The sequence below is a fragment of the Kryptolebias marmoratus genome, linkage group LG16 (assembly GCF_001649575.2).
Source record: "Kryptolebias marmoratus isolate JLee-2015 linkage group LG16, ASM164957v2, whole genome shotgun sequence".
Lineage (NCBI taxonomy): Eukaryota > Metazoa > Chordata > Actinopteri > Cyprinodontiformes > Rivulidae > Kryptolebias > Kryptolebias marmoratus.
Window position 1 is genome coordinate 1,755,145 of NC_051445.1, and position 10,482 is coordinate 1,765,626.

A 10,482-nucleotide genomic window follows, 5' to 3' on the forward strand; every position below is an offset into this window, starting at 1 on the left:
TGTCTTGGTTTTTCTGACTGTCTCTGTTTCTCAGTTGATCTTTATTTCTGTTACCAGTTTTAAGTTTTTCCTGCTCATAGTTTCCCTCAGTTCCACCGTCTTACCTGCCACACACACCTGCTGTTCATCTGTATTCATCCCAGCTGTGCCCACTCACTAATCAACCGTTCCCAGCAGATAGAAGCCCCTGGTGTTCATTTTATGCTCTGTCAAATCTTTTTACATATCACCCCTTCTCAGACCTGGTTTCTGGCACCTGTAGCTCATGTTCTTGTTTTCATTTCTTAACATATTTTTAGGGATTTATACCTGTCTGTCACTTGCTGCTCTGCACTCTTGTCTTCAACCAAACAATCATATTTCTTCATATATCCAAAGAAAAATATACAGAAAGGAGCACAGAAACATAGAGCATAGAGAACAATATCTGCAACTCTCAGAAACATCAGAGGCTATGAGCAAAACTTCAAGATAAATGAATCTTAGAAAAGCAAAAATCAAACAAAGATAAGAATGTCCTACCTAGATCAGGTGGGTCTCTTGTGCTTTATGTCCAAACGTCTGAAGATTAGGTTTCCAGTTTATAGAAGGAGACCTCACAGAAAGTTGGTGTCAGCAAAGGCTGAAGGTGATCTCAGCCTAAATGCCTCTGGGTCTCTGTATCAGCCTAAAACCTCTGCAGCTCTGAGGATTGCGCTGCATTCGGTCAGGTATTGCCACTTGTTCTGAACTCCAAAAGCACACAGTGATACAGATGTCTAGAAACAACTGAACGTGTCTGCAATCAGCACCTGCCAACAGGTGTTAATGAAACCACAGGCGTCTATCTGCTGGTCTGAGAAGCAGGTGACCATCCTCTGGTGGCTTTATAAGGCTGTGGGAAAGTTCCAGATGTAAAAGTATTGCTCAAAAAGTCAATGCAGCCTATATAAAAAGAGGAATCAAGGGAACTAAAGCAAAGCAAACAACTCCACTATAAAACTAACTCCACTACAAAAGCTCAATGCTGCAAAAACACTTTCAGGTTGCAAATAGAAATATGAATCAGTGTATGACCTTTATATCTAAATGAATATAAGATAAATCATCTACCTTTGAAGGCACCTAGAATTAGGGCTCCTTCTAGGTATTTGGATATATTAAAAGAACAAAGATTCAATAAAATTTCCAATACATTTTGGTAAAATGCTTTATAAAGGTCCTATAAAATTACAAACTATAGATTTTAGAGATATATTAAGGAAATGGTATTTCCTTGGACTATTTAATAGATAAGAAAGGCCATTAAGTGCAATTATGTGACCACAGACTAACTACTGAGCAGCACTGACACACTAAACATCCCTACATGAAGATATTTAGGATTTAGACTAAAACAGGTCAGACTACAGAAACACAAGCAGAAGGTTGAAGTGGGCTGCTTGGCCTGATGGTGGGAGGATGTCTTGTCAACTGCAAAGGTAAATTCCCAACTGCGAGCTTTTACTTTTCTAAAGTGCTAAATTTACTGCAAATGCGCCCCAGAAGTGCCAGCCTGAAGGGTTATGGTTAAAAAGTAGGCCGCTGTTCGTTATCCCGCATCCTCAGATTAATTAGTGAGAGGTAAGACGACAGGGGAAAAACAAACACTCCCAAAGCCAGCTGAGTGTTATAATTTCACACTGAGGCAGCGTTCATCCTCCCCCCGCCTCCCCCCGGCAGCAGCAGCCTGCTTCTGGAGCTCCGGCAGCAGCGGCTGGTCCGCGGCGGGCAGTCCGGATGAGAGCTCCCTCTCCCCGGCCTCTTCCCGTCCTCTCTCCCCGGCGCCCTCCGGCCCGAGCCCGCACGCGCAATCCCGGTGACCGACAGAAGATCCGCTGAGGGCAGTTCCTCTCATCTTTTAGACGGGAATGTTTTTGAGCTGGTCTCGTTAGTGCGCGCCCGCCTTGCGCATGTCAGGAGATGAACTTGCCAGAAATGGAAAGATGGGTGTGTTAAAGGCAGTTTAAATCTGATCAAAAGCTGTGGGAGAAAGAGCTCCGTGTCTGGAGGCGCAGCGCATGATTTGTGTGCGTGAAAGTGCGGTGCGACGTAGGCTGGTCTGTGTGTGCGTGCGCCAGAGCTTGGCTCTGCGCCTTTTTCTTTTTTTTTGCTTTCTCTCCAACGTGCAACCAGCCTCAGAGCAAACAAAAACGGAAGCTTCAGTTCCCAGTGCAGAAAGTAGATCACATGAATGAGCACCGAATACCTCCTTGTAAGGAAAAAAGACAAAAAAAAAAAAAAGATTGGTTACAAAAAGTCTAAAGGCAGCCGTGCTCATCCATCCCAGAAGCTGACAGGCGCTGATCGCAACTTAGTCCCTCGTCCTCATCATTCCCACCAAACGGCGCTTCATCCTCAATTAACCCTCCTGGCAAGTGAGCAGATGATTAGGCAGTGCCTCCTGCCTGCTGCACGGATGGAGATAATCCTGCACAGGTGGACAGCAGGACAGCAGCGCACCGATGCCCCGCGCTCCAGTCTCTGAGTATCTCCGACAGAGAGGGAGAAGCTCAGAGAAGGATGCTCAGGAGGGGTGGGGCTGCATGGATCCCTGCAGGACCAGGACTCGTTTTAAACAGAAGTACTTCTGACTTTCTGCCTCTCGATCATTTCTTGTTACCTTCTGTGGAGCAGGAAGAGCAGCGTGGAGTTCAGAGCCAGGAGCAGCTGAGTGGGAGGTTTGAATGGATTTTACAATCCCAATCCAAAAACCTTGGGATATTGTACAAAATGTAAAAAAAGAAAAAACCGAATGCAAGGGTTTGCAGATCTCATAAACCCATATTTTATTCCCAATGAAACATAGTAAACATTTTAAATATTAAAGAACTTGTACAATTTTTTTTAGAAAGAACAAATCATTTTGAATTTTATGGCAGCAACACATCTCAAACAAGTTGTGACAGGACCATCTTTCCCTCTGAGAAGCATCCTCTTTTCTTTTAACAACAAACTGTAACATCTAGCAGCTGAGGAGAGCAGCTGCATCTGCCCAGGCCAGAGGCTCTAATGCACCCCCATACCATCAGAGAGGCAGGCTGACCTCAGAACAGTTCTCCTCTTTGGTCCAGAGGAGACACATCTGTTCACATCTGGCTTCTTCTTTGCCTGATAGAGCTTTAAGCAGCATTTGTGGACGGCACGGTGAGCTGTGTTTACAGACAGTGTTCCTGAGCAGAACAGAACCAGAACCTGATCACCAACATCCATCCTTGACCTTTGACCTCAGAGATTTCTCTGGATTCTGTAGAACTGTAGATGATGGGATATTCAAAGTCTTCCCAAATGTTTGTTGAGAAAAATTATTCTGAAACTTTTCTATTTTTTAGACACAGTTTTTCTCAGCCTGGTGAACCTCTGCCCATCTTTACTTCTCATAGATTCATCCTCTCTAATATGCTCATTTTAAAACCTGAACCTCTGACTGACCTGCTGACAATTAACCTAAAAAGTTGCAAAACTCTCCTCCGGCTGTTTGTTGTTCGTACCACTTTAACAGCCTTTGGTTGCCCTTGAAACAACTTTTTTGAGACGAGCAGCTGATATAGAATTCAAAATTACTTTATTCCCACCCCCCTCAAAAAAAACTTTTTAGTTTCAACATTAGATATGTTTAATTTGTTCCACTGTGAATAATCTACACCACCTCACTGTTCTTCTTACTCACCTTCAGGCAAACACTGACAAGTCAAAATGATACTTTTGCTGATTCCAAGCAACACTCAGCTTTTCATAAATCTATAAGTTCAGCCTGCAAACTACTGAGATCCAGCAGATGTTAAAGTTTACAAGTCAGCTTGTTCAGCTTAGTGTGACTGATGCAAACCATCAGCGGTAGATCTGTTTCCATGACAACTGTTGGTTTGAAGCAACTTTTTCGACCTTCATGTTAGAATAACGCAGCACACTGTTGCTGTATTTAACACAATGTAGTCCTTTATCACTGACTGGCCTATATGCACGAGTTAGAAACCGTACTGCACACATAAAGCCTATTTTTGTGTCATTTAACACAGAAAACATTCACATCATGCTGAAAAAAAGACACTACAGTATGCAGCAGCTTCTCTGTTTAAACAGTGTTTCGATCATCAGCATCTTCAAAATCAGTTTCAGACTCCACAAAACATTTCACCTACCTCCTACCCCCTCCTGTAATTGTATTCTTCTCCTCTCCTTTTGTCTTTCGTCCCCTCCTTCTCTTTTCTTCTTCCTTTGTAGCTCACTCTCTCTAAACAGTTTGTCTGCTCTATAATTATTTCCATGGTTACCATTAAAGATGGCAAGTTAAGCCTGATGTACTATGGTAGTAATCTCTTCCTCTCCTCCGCCTGTTCCCTCCGTTCTCTCCTGTCATCTGTCGCTTTCTTCCTCCTCTTCTTCTTCTTGTGTGACGCTGCTAGTTTCAACTGCCTTCTCTTATCTGCTTCCCTTCAACACTACTCTTCATGTGCAAACTGCTTAAACCAACATTTAATTTGGAAACCGATGCAACTTCAGTCAACAAACACACGCAATCCATACGTAAGCTCGTTAGTCGATTTGTCCTAAAAGCATTAATCACAAAAAACAACCTGCGTTCTCCTGCCTCATGTTTGATTACACGGTAAGAGGCTGCATTCTGACATTCTGATGCTTCATTCAAGCATCACTGCCTTCATTCATTCATTCATTTTTCAGGATCATGTAATGCTAAATTCCTTTGCACTCAACAGAAACACAGTTCATCAGCAACAGAAAGAGCAGTGGAAATTATTTGCATCACGTTTTAAGCAACAATCTGCACTTTGCATATAGAGACAACTCGTTTATCATCTGTTAGGATTACCTGCCAGCCCTTACTACCACACCAATCTTTAGTTCAGTATCTGTAAAACCAACTGAGTTATAACTAATGTTGGCTTTCTGTGAGTTCTTTAAAATCCAACCACTGGTTCATAAGATATTTTTCTAACACAAATAGATAAACACAAACGCAAGTAATTACATAATCAGACAATCATCAAAATAAATTGAAACTAAATTGTTTTTTGTTTCATCCAGATGAGGGTTATTGCAGATTTTGGTTTATTGAGGTTTTTGCACATTCTTATCAGATCATCTGATTCCAGCCAAAAGAAAAATGGGGCCATCATGAATTAATCTTATGAAACAGAAAAAAAAAAAAAAAAAAAAAAATCGGTCTTTATACATTGTGTCACGTTTAGGGGTCCAAAACAAAAACTTTTCAAGATCTAGGACTGAGCTGGGATCCCTGGTTGCTTAGCAACATGGTTGCATTTGGGAGTCAACAGGAAACCACTCAACGCATACAAATGCTATTTTTTATTGATTTTAGTTTAGTGCGTTATCTTTTTTTTCATTTTGTTGTTAATGATGAACATCTAAAATATAAAATGATTAAATTAAATGAGTAGAGAGCCATTAAAACTTTTCATTAATGACTAAAATTGTGTCAGAAATTGGGCAAAATTAACATTCACAGAATGAACAATCCTTTTTGTCAGATTCATGATGAATAATTTTTTTTTTTTTACAATTTTCAGTCATTGTGCACATTGGCCTGATTTCCAGTCCAATCGTTGCAGAAGGTTTAATAAACACACCCTCAGTTAAACATTTCTAAATAAAAGCAATGAGCTTCAATAAGTCAAATATGGCAATAAAAACAACATTTTACTAAATTTACTGTGGTGATTGGTGGTTTTGGTGTGTGTTTGTGTGAGTGCTTCCTGGTGGGCGTCTCCTGAGCAGGTGTACGGACGTCTCATCACCACTCCTCCCACACCTNTGAAGACCAGACCAGCGCTGGAGCATTATTTACCATGTGGTAAAGTGCAGAGCCTGAAGGAAACTTTGCTGTGTTATTCGTGTACTCTCTGTTGTAATCCTAGTCTGTTTCTTCGTGTCTTCAAACCTGTGTTCAGGATTTCCTGCCCATCTGGAACCAGTCTGGTCTGCCTTCAACTGCCGGCCGCCTAATTAAGTACTCACCTGCTTAACTGAATCTGGCTGTTCCTGCAACTACTGCCTCCTGGGTTCTAAGACCGGTCAGTCGCTTGCTGAGACGTCACCTCACCTGCACCCTGGAATACTCACCTCACCTGGACCCCGCTCTCTGGGACCTAGACCAGACCACCGCTGGACAAGGATCGATCTCATCATCTGCTCTGTGTTCTGGACTCCGACCTGTTCAGTAAGAACTATCCCAAGGAATATATCTGTGCCATACCTGCTGTTCCTCTCCTCACCGATCCCAGACTCACCTCATTCTCTGCTCCTCAGGTCCTGGTTCCGGTTCCCTCCTGTAAATATTCACTACACTGTAAATAAATCCACTTATCGATACCTGCTGGTTTCTGCGTCTGTCTGTTGCCGAACTGCTCACCTGGGTACTGTTCAGATCCTGACATTTACAAATTCAGTTTCTTTCTAAAGCAGGCTGGGTTGCTATGGATGAAACATGATTTACAAATAAAGTTTGTATTTACTTGTTTTTGCTAATTTAATCATGAAGGAAAGAGGCTGAATTAGAATGAGCTAGTTCGTAGAATGAATCTGAATTAAATTATAATGAACTGAATTCTGATAAGACTAATTGAGTTGTGAATAATTGTACTTTTTTTTTTTTTATAGTGAAGATTTCTGATATATTTTAGTTAAAAATTGGTGCTATCAAAACCAACTGAAAATAATTATTTGGTGAAAAGTGCAAACTGGTGTTGAATATTGCTATGACGGTATCAGTTTCAAGAAATCCTCATGTTCTGTCATTACATGTGTGGCTGTGGGAATTCAGGGTATTTGGGTTCTTCTGATTGCCAAATAAATATTATATGCATTCAGTTCATGCATGTGATTTACTGGAATACTTTGCAAAATTGATATTGCACTTTTGCATTATATTTTTGACATACTGTACAGCTGTTAAAAGTGAACAAATGCAATATTATTTACCTTGTTAGAATTTTCTTTTCTATTGAATTGGCTGCATAAACTCCTTATTTTAAGAGGGGGAAAAAAAACAATTGCTTATAAAATTGTGATATTAAACAAGCTTCTGAAATTGACATTTAATCCATAAAAAGCTGGACTCTGTCTCCCAGGGAACCGTGAGGGAGTTTGAGTCATTGGGGTCATCTGACTCTGCCATGTCTGACACACTCTCCTCTGTCAGTCCAAACCCGGCCAAGCAATCAGCTCCACTTCTAGTGGTACTAGACACCAGCTTGTGTCAGCCCCCATGTTTCAGATGGAGAGGTAGCATGGGGGGTGTGGGGCTGACAGGAAGAGTTGTAACAGGAATCACGTGGTGACAGCCCGACTCCTGGAGAAAATGGGAAGAAGGAAGGGAGTCGGAGTGCAGGAAGAGCTGCTGAGAAAGTCTTGTAATCTAAGACAGGATGATGGATGGTTGAACACGGAGGACAGGACTGTACATGTGCACACTGCCGCCACGCCGGGCCGCATGTCAAGACACGGCGACAGGACCTGCAGTATGGTGGTGTGGAATGAGCTGCCAGGTTCACACAGGTGCTTCTCTTTTTCACCTCTGTCTGGCCTCAGGTTAGGACCTGATCCACTTTACTAACTTAACTGGACAGTGATTAAATAAATGTTTACAAGAGAAAATAACAGCTTAGCACAAATTTATATTCCATGGATGTTGTTTTAGCTTTGGCTGCTCCCTTCGTCTGCAAACTTTGCACAAAAAATTTGGCAATTGTTTTAAACGACACAAGCCGGGCTCGAACCTGCAGCCTCAAAATTACAGAGTATGGCTCTGACCACCGAGCCACCAATTCCCTGATATCTAGAGCAGTTTTTGGTATTTGTGCATTCTCTCAGGAACTAAAGAGGCTTCTGTGGGCTGGGTGAACTACTGAGGAGACCAAAACTAGCATATCGCATCTAGACTGAGACTTAAATCGACAGAAATGTTGCAGCGGGGCGCGTCATCGGCAGCAACATACAGGACATGTCAAGCTGTAGTTGGTTGTACAACACAAATCAGCTTAAATAAGCTTAAAATTCTTTCTCAGCAAAGAAGCTTCTCCTAAGTAGCGGCTCTCCAGACAATACCTTTTCTTTTGCGATGGTCTTTTGGGTTGTATGTCTCCTTTCCTCATCCTGTTTTTTACTTTTGATATGAAACAACACTACAACTGAACCAGAGAGAAAGAACAAAAAAATGCATCTATGCTTTTTTTTTAAAAAAAGAAAAAGGCACAGAAGAACTGCTATGGGAACACAGGTTTTGATAAAATAACACAAAGGTGTGACTGAATAAACACAATCACGATGAAGTTGAAATGAATTTGGATGGCTTTAGTTTCTACGGTTTGTCTTCTAACAAATACCAGTTATAAATAAAATGAAATCAAACAGCTAATAATGTTTAAAATGCTTTTTTTTAACTCCTTAATGGTGGAACAGTGGTTTTAGCACCTGTCATCTCACAGCAGGAAGGGTCTCAAACTGTGTGTGTGTGTGGGGGGGTGTTTTTGTTTTTTTGTTTTTCCTGGAACTTAAATCCAAAAACATCTTATTTTGTTAATTGGACATTTTAAATTGATGTGTCTTAAAATAACAATCATGATGAAAGAAGTTTATGTTGCTAAATTTAATTGTATTTTATATTCTTGTTTCTGTTCTGAAATAATCTATGATTGTCTGAATTGAGACTTTTAAACTAAAATTCAAAACTTCCAGCTTTTTAAGATAAATTAGTTTTTTGTTTTCTGTGACACCCTGTGTTTGCAAGAATCAATGAACAGTAGCTTTTCACTTTGTCATAAACTTCATGACTTTCTGCAGATTTTAATCGGAGCACCTCCTAATAAAATCCCACATTTCCAACCTCTAAAACACAGCCACCTGCTGACGGTGCAGCATCCGCCCACACCGGCACATCTCTGCTGTCCAGATATCACAAAGTCATCTGTGAGTCATCGATACTTGCCAACTGCTGCTGTGTTCGAGCACGTGGAATAATCCGGAGATGCTGATTAACATCCAACTATTTTACGTCAATACTTGGGTACATATCTGTGGATTCAGTCGTGCTGAACATGACTGTTTAATTTATTCAGACTACCTGATACCTTTACAAGAAATTCATCTGACCTTTTGTTGTTTTTAAAATCGCTAGAAATTCATCCTGACTGAATAATTATAAACACTTCATAATATATACACACACATATATATATATATATATTTAGGTTTGTTGAAATGCAGGAAAAGAGATGTTAATGAAAAAAAGTGCATTCAAACCAATTATCAGCCACAAAGTCTGATTAAAAGCAGAAGAAAAGCAGTGATGCACCAACAAGAACATCTAGAATTAGATGTTTTCAGCAGAGATAAAAATATAAAACTTTGCACTGACATATGTTAAACCTGCATGAGAACATGAACATATTGCTGGCTTTGTCACATCCACCTACACTCGTTTTGGAACCAAACTACTTGTGGGAATATTGTGCTGTAAAGCCTTAACTCAGACCCTCCGAGTCGCCTCTTTTTATTTGCCATCAATGCTGAAACGCTGAGAGGGAAAAATGTGAACAGAGCCAGGTGATGCCTTCCAGCGGGTACATAATGGCTCACAGATTATAGACAGATTTGTTTTTTGTGTTGAGGAGTGAGAAACAGAAACCTACTCATACAGACGCACATCTTCCTCCGGGGTGAGGAAGACTGAACAGCAGCCTTCAGGTGACAGTGAGACACAGAGCTGGTGTTGGCCGGAGAACATCTCGCTTTTTGTTTCGTGATCAGAAAACAAAAAATACAAAATTCATTTATTATCCTTTTATTTCACTTCTCTTCTCCTTTCTAGTCCCTGTTTTTCCTCTCAATTTGCTGCGTGCAGATATTAAATTAAAATGTTTTCAATAAAAACACTGTAAGACAGATATTAGGGAATATGGGGAAGCAAAGATGTTTGTACGATAAAATCACAAAAGAGCAGATGGAGAAAGAAATCTCAAATATTTGCCCACCGTCTTTCATGCCAGAGATTTAGACGAAGATCATCTTCTGTCAAACCTTGAAACTAACAACACGTGCACGCTCACGCTCACGCTCAGAGTGTTGAGGATAACGCTCAGCTACTACCACACCACGTTTTAACTCAGTATCTATAAAACTGACTAAATTATAGCTATTTCTGTGTTTTCTCATGTCAGTTGGCTGTGTCAGCCATCTTGAATTGAATTGACTCCAAAGATTACTTTCTGCAAGTTCCAATAAAATTCATCCAGTGGTTTATTGGATATTTTGCGAACAGACAGGAGTGATCCATCCATATATCCATCCATCCATCCATCCATCCATCCATCCATCCATCCATCCATATGTCCATCCATCCATCCATATGTCCATCCATCCATCCATCCATCCATATGTCCATCCATCCATATATCCATCCATCCATCCATCCATCCATCCATCCAT

The 10,482-nt window shown here is 40.8% G+C and overlaps 1 protein-coding gene across 12 annotated transcripts in view; it reads right to left on the bottom strand.

Annotated features, from left to right (window-relative positions):
• Positions 1-10,482, bottom strand: part of syngap1b (synaptic Ras GTPase activating protein 1b) — a 147,151-nt gene that overhangs the window by 61,243 nt on the left and 75,426 nt on the right. The window contains exon 1 of one of the 12 annotated variants that reach the window (XM_037980232.1): positions 523-2,694. The exons of 10 other annotated variants lie outside the window; for them this stretch is intronic. The gene's annotated coding sequence lies outside the window, so the exon portion shown is untranslated. Of the gene's footprint in view, positions 1-522; positions 2,695-10,482 lie in introns of those variants that run through there. One more of the 12 variants, XM_037980233.1, reaches the window with a different exon arrangement.